Here is a 9,454-nt window from a genome sequence, read left to right on the forward strand (position 1 = left end):
ACCTGGATGGCTCTTTCTCATCATGATCAGATGCCCAGGTCCTGCCCATCCTTCAGGATTCAGATCGGATACTCCCCCCTCCATGAGCTTGTTTACAGATTCAAGGCTCCCTTCAGGTCACCCCACCCAGCCTCTTCAAGAGAATACAGGTGGGCATTAGCAGAGTCTGATCCTTTCTGCCAAAGGCATCCTGGGCACCCACAGGCCCTCCCAGGGTTTTCTGATATGCTTAAGAGAGGCTTAAGCCTCACATCCCACCCATCCTTCCCCTGCCCTCCTTTGGCAAGAAGGCCGCTAGAAGGCACATTATAGGACCATACTGGTTTTTGTTTATAAAAACCAACTCTTGGGAGCTCTTACTAACTTGCACACTAGTAAATACCTAGCAATTTCCCTTAAAAGTACCAGCTCAGTGGGGCGCCTGGGTGGCTCAGTTGGTTAAGCGTCCGACTCTTGATCTGGGCTCAGGTCATGATCTCCTGGTTTCTGAGACGGAGCCCCAAGTTGGGCTCTGCACTGACAATGCTGAGGCTGCTTCGGGTTCTCTGTCTTCTTCTCTCTTCCCCTTCCTCCCTCCTTTCCTCTTTCTCTCTCTGTCTCTCAAAATAGATAAATAAACTTAAAAAAAAAAAGTACCACATCAGCATTCTCTGTGTCCACAAATAACCTGTGTGCTGGTACAGGGTGACTCTGTTCTCCCAGAAACACAAAGGCCATCCATCTGCCAGGCAAACCCCGCTGGTCTGGGGGTTGTATACGTGTACTAGGCCTTGGATCTCTCACCCTGTGACCTGCCGCTTCGGGCTCCCACAGTCTCCCTCAGCCCCAAGAGACAAGTGGAACTGTTTCTACTCTGACGTCCAACTGGGCGACAGCCTCTCAGGCTATGGCCTCACCTCCACAAGCCACCCTCCTCGGCCTCTCGCAAACCTCTCGAGGAGAGAGTGGGGGAAGTGAGCCCTGGGTAAAAATCAAAGGTGCACCCGGGTCCCTGGCTCTCCCCACTGAGCCCCAAAGCCAGTTTTATGCAAGGGAGCCCGCTGTCGCTGTGGTTCCTTGTTCCACCAACCCGTGCTTCTAGCTCAAGCTCCAAGCCCTCCCGAGGATGTGTTTCCCACCGACAGAAAGCTCATCCACCTGGCAAACATCGTGAAATCAGAAAGCCCAAGGCTCGGGCCCAGATGTGTAAAAATGGTCGATGTACCGATCAGGACGCAAATTAGGCTAGTGTGATAAGAAAGTCCCCAACGCCGTAGCTTACAGCGGGCGGTTGATTTCTCCTTCCCAGAGGAACCCAGGTAAGCCATCTGGGACAAATGGGGAGGTCTGACGGAACTAGTGACCCGGGCTCCCCGACCTCTAAGGGGCTGCCCTTGGTCTACAAGCTCTGAGTTGACCTGCGTCCTTGACTATATCCCAGCCTGTGGGAGGGGTCACTGCTTTCCTTTCAGAGGCGGGACGTGGCCCTTGCTCACAGAGCGATCATGCCGCACTTGTCCAGGCCGCTCTAGTCTCGTGTGCTCCATATGAATGGCACCCCTGAGACACCATGAGGCCGGCTCACAGCCCGCTGGCCAGGCTGTCACAGGGCCAGGCCCAGCCACAAGGAAGCCAGGCGGCCTGGGACTTCTCCCTACAAACCAAAACAGCGGTTCTCCAAATGTGTGTGTGGGAGGTCTGAGAGGTCAACATCATTCTCATGGTAACACTGAGACGTTAGCTGCCTCTTTCCCTCTCATTCTTTCTTGCGCATATAACGGAGTTTCCCAGAGACGGCATGCATTTATGACATCGTCACCGTGATGGCTAACGGAGTGTGTGCTTATATACTTTTGCGGTTTTACGTTGTTTTCCTCCATTTTAATTTCTAAGGCAGTAAATATCCGTGGATGAAACCCATACCGACAAAATCGCTTTGGGGTCCCTGAAAACTTTTAAAACTGCAAGTGGACCCGGAGACTAACAAGTTTAGGAACTGTCCAATAGAAGGTGAAAACAGATGCTTATAATGCAGAACCTGCCAGAATCCCTCGGGCCCGGCCCCGCCTCTCCCCACCCCCGTGGCCTTGTGCAGCCACCTGGGAATTTGGAGTCTGGCTCCTAGAAACGAGGGAACAGACACATCTCTCACCAGGTAGGACCCCAGTCGCTGCAGCCGTGAGTCTGCACCAAGCCTGGAAGCTCAGGGCCCTGCCGGAATTTTGTGGTTCGACGCTCACGTCCGTTCTGTGGCAGTGAGGTTCCCCGTGCTTCCGTGAACAATGGAGGAATGCTTCACCTCCAGCTTGAGGGTTCACGCTCCGGGCTTGCCGCTTCAATTATGCCCCGCTCTTTGCAGATTACTCTGAACCCGTTTTGTCTTCTCTAAAAATGCAGGCTAGTTCCGAGAAGTTCCGGAAAGCCGTTTGCGTAGTTCCAACACTGCAGCTCCTGAAATGGTGAGCCGCAGCCAGGCACGGGGTAGGTGGTAGGTGGGCCGACAGAGAAGCCCCTGGAGAAGGAAGAAGCACCCCCTCTCCGGCTGGCCAACTTTCCAGACCTCCCCAGGACTCACTCTGGCACTCAAGGCCCTCCTTACGTGGCCTCAGCCCACCTTACGAGAGAGTTCCCTGTATCACTTTTGAATTCAGCTGAGTCTGCTTTTCCTGGGCAAGGGGGTCTTTCCGTTCAGAGCGCCCGCCCCCCTCCGTCAACCAGACAATCGTTCTCTGGGAAGGGGAGGCGGGAAGTGGGCCCGTTCACCAGGCTCTCCCCAATGAGCATTTGTAAACACATGCCTTCTTTATAACATCAGCAAACAGAACATGTTTTCCTACTTAACAGGAAATGCAGCCTAACGGCTGGCTTCCCCAGACGGCCCCAGCCCTCACATGCACGCAGCATATGCAGCTAGGACAGGGCCAGGGACCAAGGGGTGGGGGTGGGGGTGCTGACCAAGCCCCTCCGGGTCGCAGGAGAAGCTCCCAGCGGTTTGCACGTGCCAGGAACCCCTCGCGCCGGTGGGAAAAGGGTCCCACCTCTTCCCAACCCCTTGCCTTTGTCCCCCCGGCAGCCCGCCTTTCCCTGGAAGTGGAGTCTGGCCGGATCCTAGGCAAAGAAATGAATTTCTAACCACGCAAGCCCTTTCCCTGTCACAAGATCTTGGATGACAACCCGGCAGGGAAGCCCGAGGGCTATTGTCAGGAGCGGCGGCCAAGCCTCGGAATGACACAATCGTACCAGAACCCTGAGCAGTCTGAAGAATTAAAAAAAAAAAAAAATCCTCTCCTCCTCCTCTCGCCGCTGGGGGAGGGGGGTCCGCTGGGGAGGCCGGGGGTTGGGGGGGGAGGCGCGGTGGCCGTGGCAGCCGGCAGCCGAGGCAGCTCCATTCATGCCTGCGGGGACCGAGGCCCCACGCGGAGCCTCCGGCGCTCCGCAGCCGCTGATTGGGCCGCGCTCCCGGCGGCTCAGCCAATCGGCTGTCTGGGAAGCTGAGCCATTCATGAAAGCGGCCGCGGAGAGGAAGCTCGGGGGCGGGGTGCGCCGGGTTATCTCCGAGCCTCGCGGTCCTTGTTGGGGCCACCGCTCTTCCGTCCTGCTCTCGATTCCTGGCCCTCCCGCTGCACGCAGGGGCCTTGCAGGGAAGGCCCGGGTTGGGGGCTGGGGCTGGGGGCTGGGGGGGGGGGCGTGCTGAGGAGCAGGACGGGGTTTCTGGAAGCGCCTCCTGGGCAGGGCCTGGCCGCCAAACTCTGCCTCCCTCAGTCAACTGTGGCCATGAAGTCATTTTTTTACCCCCGCTGATTGAAATCATCTGTTTTCAGTTCCCCGACAAATTCATTGAGTTCCCTCTGAGGCTGGGGCCCCTCGGCTGCACGGTCTGAATCTGTAGCCGTGGCCCAGACCGGCACGATGTCGTCTTCTTGGATCCGCACGGGCTCCGGTTTCCAGAGCCCCGGTGGAAAACGCATGTGTGTGGGCGAGGCCGGTGGGTTTTTAGCAGGGCCGGCAGGGATGCTTCGAAAAGAGCTGTTTGCCCGCCTGGCCATAGTCCCCCAGCCCTGGCTCTCTGATCGTCAGATTCCGGGGGCCCCAATGGCAGTGTGGCCGAAGAAAGGCACAGAACCCCACACATCTGCTCTCCTAGAGGGGAAATGGCCAAGCAGAATGCTGGCCTCATCTCTGCAGGATAAGCCCCTCATTTCCTCTTGTGATACAGCGAGTGGCTTAAAAAACACACTCCTGGGGCCCATGTGGACTTATATTTTGGGAGTGGCTGTTCAATCAGGAGGAGGGGCGGTGTCTGCTTTTGCAATGACCCATTGCAGAAGCATGCTAATGGGTGCCCTCACTCCACCGCCTTGCCTCCTCTCTGAGCCTCAGTGTCCTCCTCTATAAAATGGGCATAAGGACACCTGGCCCTCAGTCATGTGAGCATCCGCTAAAACGAGAGATTTGAGGCCCAGCCCTCTGCCTGGCACATGGTGAGAACCCTGTCTGACATCGGTTGTTGGTGGTGAGGTCAGCAGCGACTGGCCTAGAGGACAAAAGGGAGGGTCACGTGCCATTTCCGGGCAGCAGGATCATGGCACGCGGCCAGCAGAGAGAGCAGTGGGCTCGGGAGCCTCGGGGACACCCTTTCTCAAGCTGCTGAATGCCCACCCCCTCAGCAACATGCCGGAACCACTGGGGGCACGAGCACCAGGGGAATTTTTCTCAATGGAAAGATTTCTTCATAGCAAGTGTTTCGCAAACCCCTCCTGGGCTGTTGATAATGAACCTTGGCTTCTTGACTTCCAAGTGTGTTACATAAGCCTAAGAGTTTGGTTTAAAAAAAAAAAAAGTATGAAGTATGGAACTAGAGATAGCAGGTGGGCGGGTCCAAACCTGTAGCTGTTCAACCTTTGGGCCACCTTCCAGGCTGCAAGGTCTCCCTGCTCCCAGGCCTGTCGGAACCACGCCGGGGAAGGCGAGGGTGAAATCCGAGATGGGGTACCAAAGAAGCCAGGGCTGCAGAACGGCGGGGTGGGTGCCCCCTCTCACAGCCAGGCAGCCTGCACCCCTCCCCCAGGCAGGACCCCGTTTCCTTCCAGCAGCTTCTGTGTCCGGGTTGGGCAGAGAAGGGTGCCCCCAACCCTGTGCCCATCGTGGTTGGCTCTGCAGCACCCACGAGGTAAAAGGGTGCGTGTGCGGAGATGGGGAAACCAAGGCCCAGGTATGGGCGGGGCCGCAGTGGCCTTGCACCGCTGCTCCCTCCAGAGGCCGTGGGATCCTGGGAGGTGGGGAGCGTGGGGAGCAGATAAAGGAAGCAGGAGAGGAGCAGGCCGAGTAGGGAAGCCAGATGTCACCCCTTCTCACTTCTGCTCTGGGTGAATGGCCTTCTCTTTTCGTTGGTTTTCTTAAAGGTGTTGCCGGGAGGTGGGGGGGGGCGGGGCCGTGGGTTTCCTAATGTGGCTCTGTGTGCTACCTTCGGCAATGCAGATACAACTTAACAATCCTCAGTGCCCCAATTCACTGCGGGGTCGGGGTCCTGCTGAAGCTCTGCAGGTGGCTCCAGACCGGTCACGTGCCTCCCTGGGCCCTCCTTCCCCGCGTGCGGGCGGAGACGGCCACGGATGCTCAGAAACCAGGAAGTGGAGGCAGGATGCGGTAGCTTTACACGCTGTGCAAAATATAGGGTCTTTTAAATTGTTAGAGCACATGACACGGCAGTGAGAAGCTGTGAGCATAATTAGAAAGTGTGTCGGTCAGAACCAGCTAGGTCACGCTACGGTAACAAACAGTCCCCCAGAGCTGGATGCCGTAAAGCAGGGTCAGCAAACGGCTTCTGTGAAAAGCCAGAGAGTAAATGTTTCAGGTTTCACGGGCCACGTGGTGTCTGTTGCAACTCCCCGACGATTACTGTGGCACAAAAGCAGCTTCAGACAGAGCAGAAACGAAGGGGCTGTGTTCCAGTAAAAGTTTATTTACATAAACAGGTGGTGAGCCACATTTGACCCACGGGCTGCGGGTTGTTGGCCCTGAGTCATCTCCAGGGGTGCTCCTACCATCCCGGAGACCAGACCCTTAACACTTCTGCTCACAAGTGAGCTGAGTCCCTCTGCTCCTGTGTCACTGGCCGACGGAGTCGTGCGGCCACGCCCGACTCCAAGAAGGATGAGCAGAACGGCCCGACCTGTTGCCCAGGAAGCGGAAAGCTGGAAATCTTTGTAAACAGTCGGTAGTCTCTGACCAACCCCCGACTGGAAGTTCCCCTCCCTGGCCACCAGCTGACTCTGTGAGCCTAGCAGGTCCTATAACTCCTCTGGCCCCCAGGTCTCCATGTGTAAAAAGAGAGGCATGTCTTCTAGATTCTTCTCGCGTCTGGGAGCGGCATTACTGTCCTGGATCCCACTTTCCCTAGTAAGGGACAATGATTTAATTCCATCGCACATCCGTGGAGCAAAGGCCGGGAGTCACTCAAGGTGTTTCTGTCCCACCCCCACCACCAAATGCCTATGTTGAAGCCCTACCCCCCCAACGCCACAGTGTCAGGACCTGGGCCTCCGGGAGGTGGTTAGGGTCAGGTGCGGTCATGAGAGTGAGCCCCATGGTGTCATCAGTGCCCGTCTAAGAAGAGGAAGGACCAGAACCCTCCCCGTGTGCATGCACTGAGGAAGGCCGTGGGGGGACATGACCAGGAAGAGTCCAACCAAGCTGGCACCTTGATCTTGGACTTACGGCCTCCAGAACCGTGAGAAATAACCACAGCCAAGGGGCAGTGTGGCAGCAGCCCCGATGGGTTGACGGCAGGATTTACAATTTCTTCCAGACACCCCGAGTTGGGAGTTTCCACTTTCACCCGTCACTCTAAGGCTGGCGCGGCGGGGTCGCTGGCCGCGCGTGACTCTGGGCAGCTGGAGCCAGGCTTGGGTCAGGTTGGGGCCGGGTGACTCGGGGAGGGAGGCGGGAAGCTGGCTTTCCGATGAGGGGTGGCGTGAACCGAGGGAGATAGGCTTACCGTCCGGGCCCACGGGGAGCCTGCTGCACCTCTGGCCACCGCTCAGGGCCACTCGGTCCACCAGGACGGAGAGCGAGGGGACTTCTGCCCTGATTGGGGGTCCACGTCCTTGCCGTTACCGGGACGGCTCAGATGTCTGGTCTCCACGGGGCTTGCGCTGGTTGACCTCCGTGTGCCCGAGCCTCCTCCCTCTGACTTGCATCCACTCTCACCCCCCAGAGGCCTCTGCTGACCGCCTTTCTGACATCACGGGCCTTGCCCGCCCCCACCGGGCTCCCCTCCCATGCCTCCGGCTCGTTCTCAGCCCACAGCTCTGGTCCTTCCAGGGAATCTCGGCGTTTTGTCTTCTATCTCCACTTTTTTTTTTTATTTTATTTTTTTTTTTAAATTTTTTTTTCAACGTTTATTTATTTTTGGGACAGAGAGTGACAGAGCATGAACGGGGGAGGGGCAGAGAGAGAGGGAGACACAGAATTGGAAACAGGCTCCAGGCTCTGAGCCATCAGCCCTGAGCCCGACGCGGGGCTCGAACTCACGGACTGCGAGATCGTGACCTGGCTGAAGTCGGACGCTCAACCGACTGCGCCACCCAGGCGCCCCGTATCTCCACTTTTAAATATGAGCCCCGCTAGGGCCAGCATTTTTGCCCGCTTTGTTCTCGGCACCACCCGTCCCCCTCACATTTGGACAGGGGCCTGGCACACAGTAGGTCTTCAATACGTGTTTGCCAAGTGGGGGAAGTCATGTCACTGAAGCGAGGCGGCCACACCTGGGGAACAGGAGACCCTCCGGCAGGGTCCCTTTGCCTCCAAAGAAGCATCTTCTGGTTTCGTGGGCTCGCGAAGGCCTCCAGGGTCGCCTGCGCCCTGGGGCATTGCCATGCAGTTCCCCCCCCCATAGACGGCATCATGGGAAATCAACCTGTGGTTTAAAATGGAGGAGAATGATAAAGAAAACGCCTTGTGAGGTTTGAAAAGATTTCTCATTTCCAGGAGGGAAGTTTGGACTTGGGAGACAGGGTGGGAGAAAAAACACAAGCACCAATACCTCCGAGGGGCCTTCTTGCCAGATACGCTCTGTCATAAAGAGGAAAGTCTTTGCAAGTGGAAAGTGGCCATGCTAAACATAGAAGCCGGGACGTAGGGAAGTGAAATCTTTCCTCATATCCTTCAGAGCTCGCGGTTTTCTCCCCCAGCTCAACCCCATCCCTTTGGCTCCTGACTTCGGGGGGGGGCGGGTGTGGAAGGCGCAGGAGGCGGGAGAGCGGTCAGAACAACAGAAGCTGAATCGTTTTCAGCATGAACCAAAAATGCAGCCTTATACAGACGGCCCCGAGTGCAGACCCCCGGGGTGGCAGGCAGGTGGCCCAGTGGCCCGGGAGGACTGGGACCCGGCCGGGGTCCGTGCAAAGGCCCGGCAGCCTGTCTCCTCATGTTGTGCTCCCAGCAGCCTGGGCCACGATGCCCGAGCCCTATGTGTCACTCTAGACATGGGGAGATGGACTGTCCCCAGCCCAAACCGGGCTTGTGGCCTTCGGGAAGAGTGGGGCTGTCTCGTGATGCCCGTCAGTCTGGCACTGAGGCCCCGGCACACAGGGACACATTCACCGACGGCAGCGGAGGAGACGCCCGAGACCCGCACGCACGCAGGCCGGCCCCACAGTTACGACCACGGTGATCTTGTGGTCTCCGCGCCCGGGGCCCCGCCTGCCACCAGAGGCAGAATTCTGCATGCCTCCAAGTCAGGCGTTTCCTACAGTTTTTCCTGCCCGAGTCAGAGGGCAGGATGGGATGGGGTCATCTGAGCCCCAGCTTCTAAGGCTTGCCTCCAAAAATAGGCCTTTCTTCCTGTGTCCAGAGCTCCGCCACGGGCCCTGCAGGAAAACGCACGTTTCCAAGGCGGACATCTGGGAGCTCCAGCCGGCCACACGCTCGGGAGCCAGGCCACAGCCAAGTGTCACGGGACCCTGGGTGACACCTGCCCCCCCACCCCCCGCCCCGTGGCTCCCATCCCCTTCCTTGGGTAAACGGTGCACATTTTTAGATCCTGAGTCAGGGAAGAATCTGGGCGTGTTGGGACCAGCAGGTGGGTACTCCAGGGACGGCTCCTCCTGCCATGACCCCGGCAAACTTTCCAGAACTTTCTCTTCCCCCTACTCTGGAAACCTGTGGCCACCCAGCCCGGCGACGGAGCCTGGGCCGCTGCCCCGGGAAGGCCGTCCCCGCTGCTGTCCGGCTGCCCAGGCATGAGTCACAGCCTGGTCTCGGCAGCGCCCTGCGGATTCAGAAGCTCGAGCCGTTTCCTGCAGATAAGTGATGATAAGTGCGGGGCAGACCTGGGGGGCAGGGGGGGGCACACTGGGAGAGAGCCCTTCCTTCAGAGCCCCCGAGTGCTAATGAACAATTCCAAGCATTAGCTCCAGCAGCATTTAGGGATTTCCTCATCAGAGTAAACTTCCTCCCGTGTTATCTTCATTTT

The 9,454-nt window shown here is 57.9% G+C and overlaps 1 long non-coding RNA gene across 1 annotated transcript; it reads left to right on the plus strand.

Annotated features, from left to right (window-relative positions):
* The first annotated feature begins 2,046 nt into the window (after window positions 1–2,046).
* On the plus strand, window positions 2,047–3,260 carry LOC115526171. Its single transcript, XR_003972563.1, has 2 exons — window positions 2,047–2,438; window positions 3,053–3,260. It is a non-coding gene; the product is annotated as an uncharacterized LOC115526171 (long non-coding RNA).
* The last annotated feature ends 6,194 nt before the right edge of the window (window positions 3,261–9,454 follow it).

This window comes from Lynx canadensis, chromosome D1, assembly GCF_007474595.2.
Source record: "Lynx canadensis isolate LIC74 chromosome D1, mLynCan4.pri.v2, whole genome shotgun sequence".
NCBI lineage: Eukaryota > Metazoa > Chordata > Mammalia > Carnivora > Felidae > Lynx > Lynx canadensis.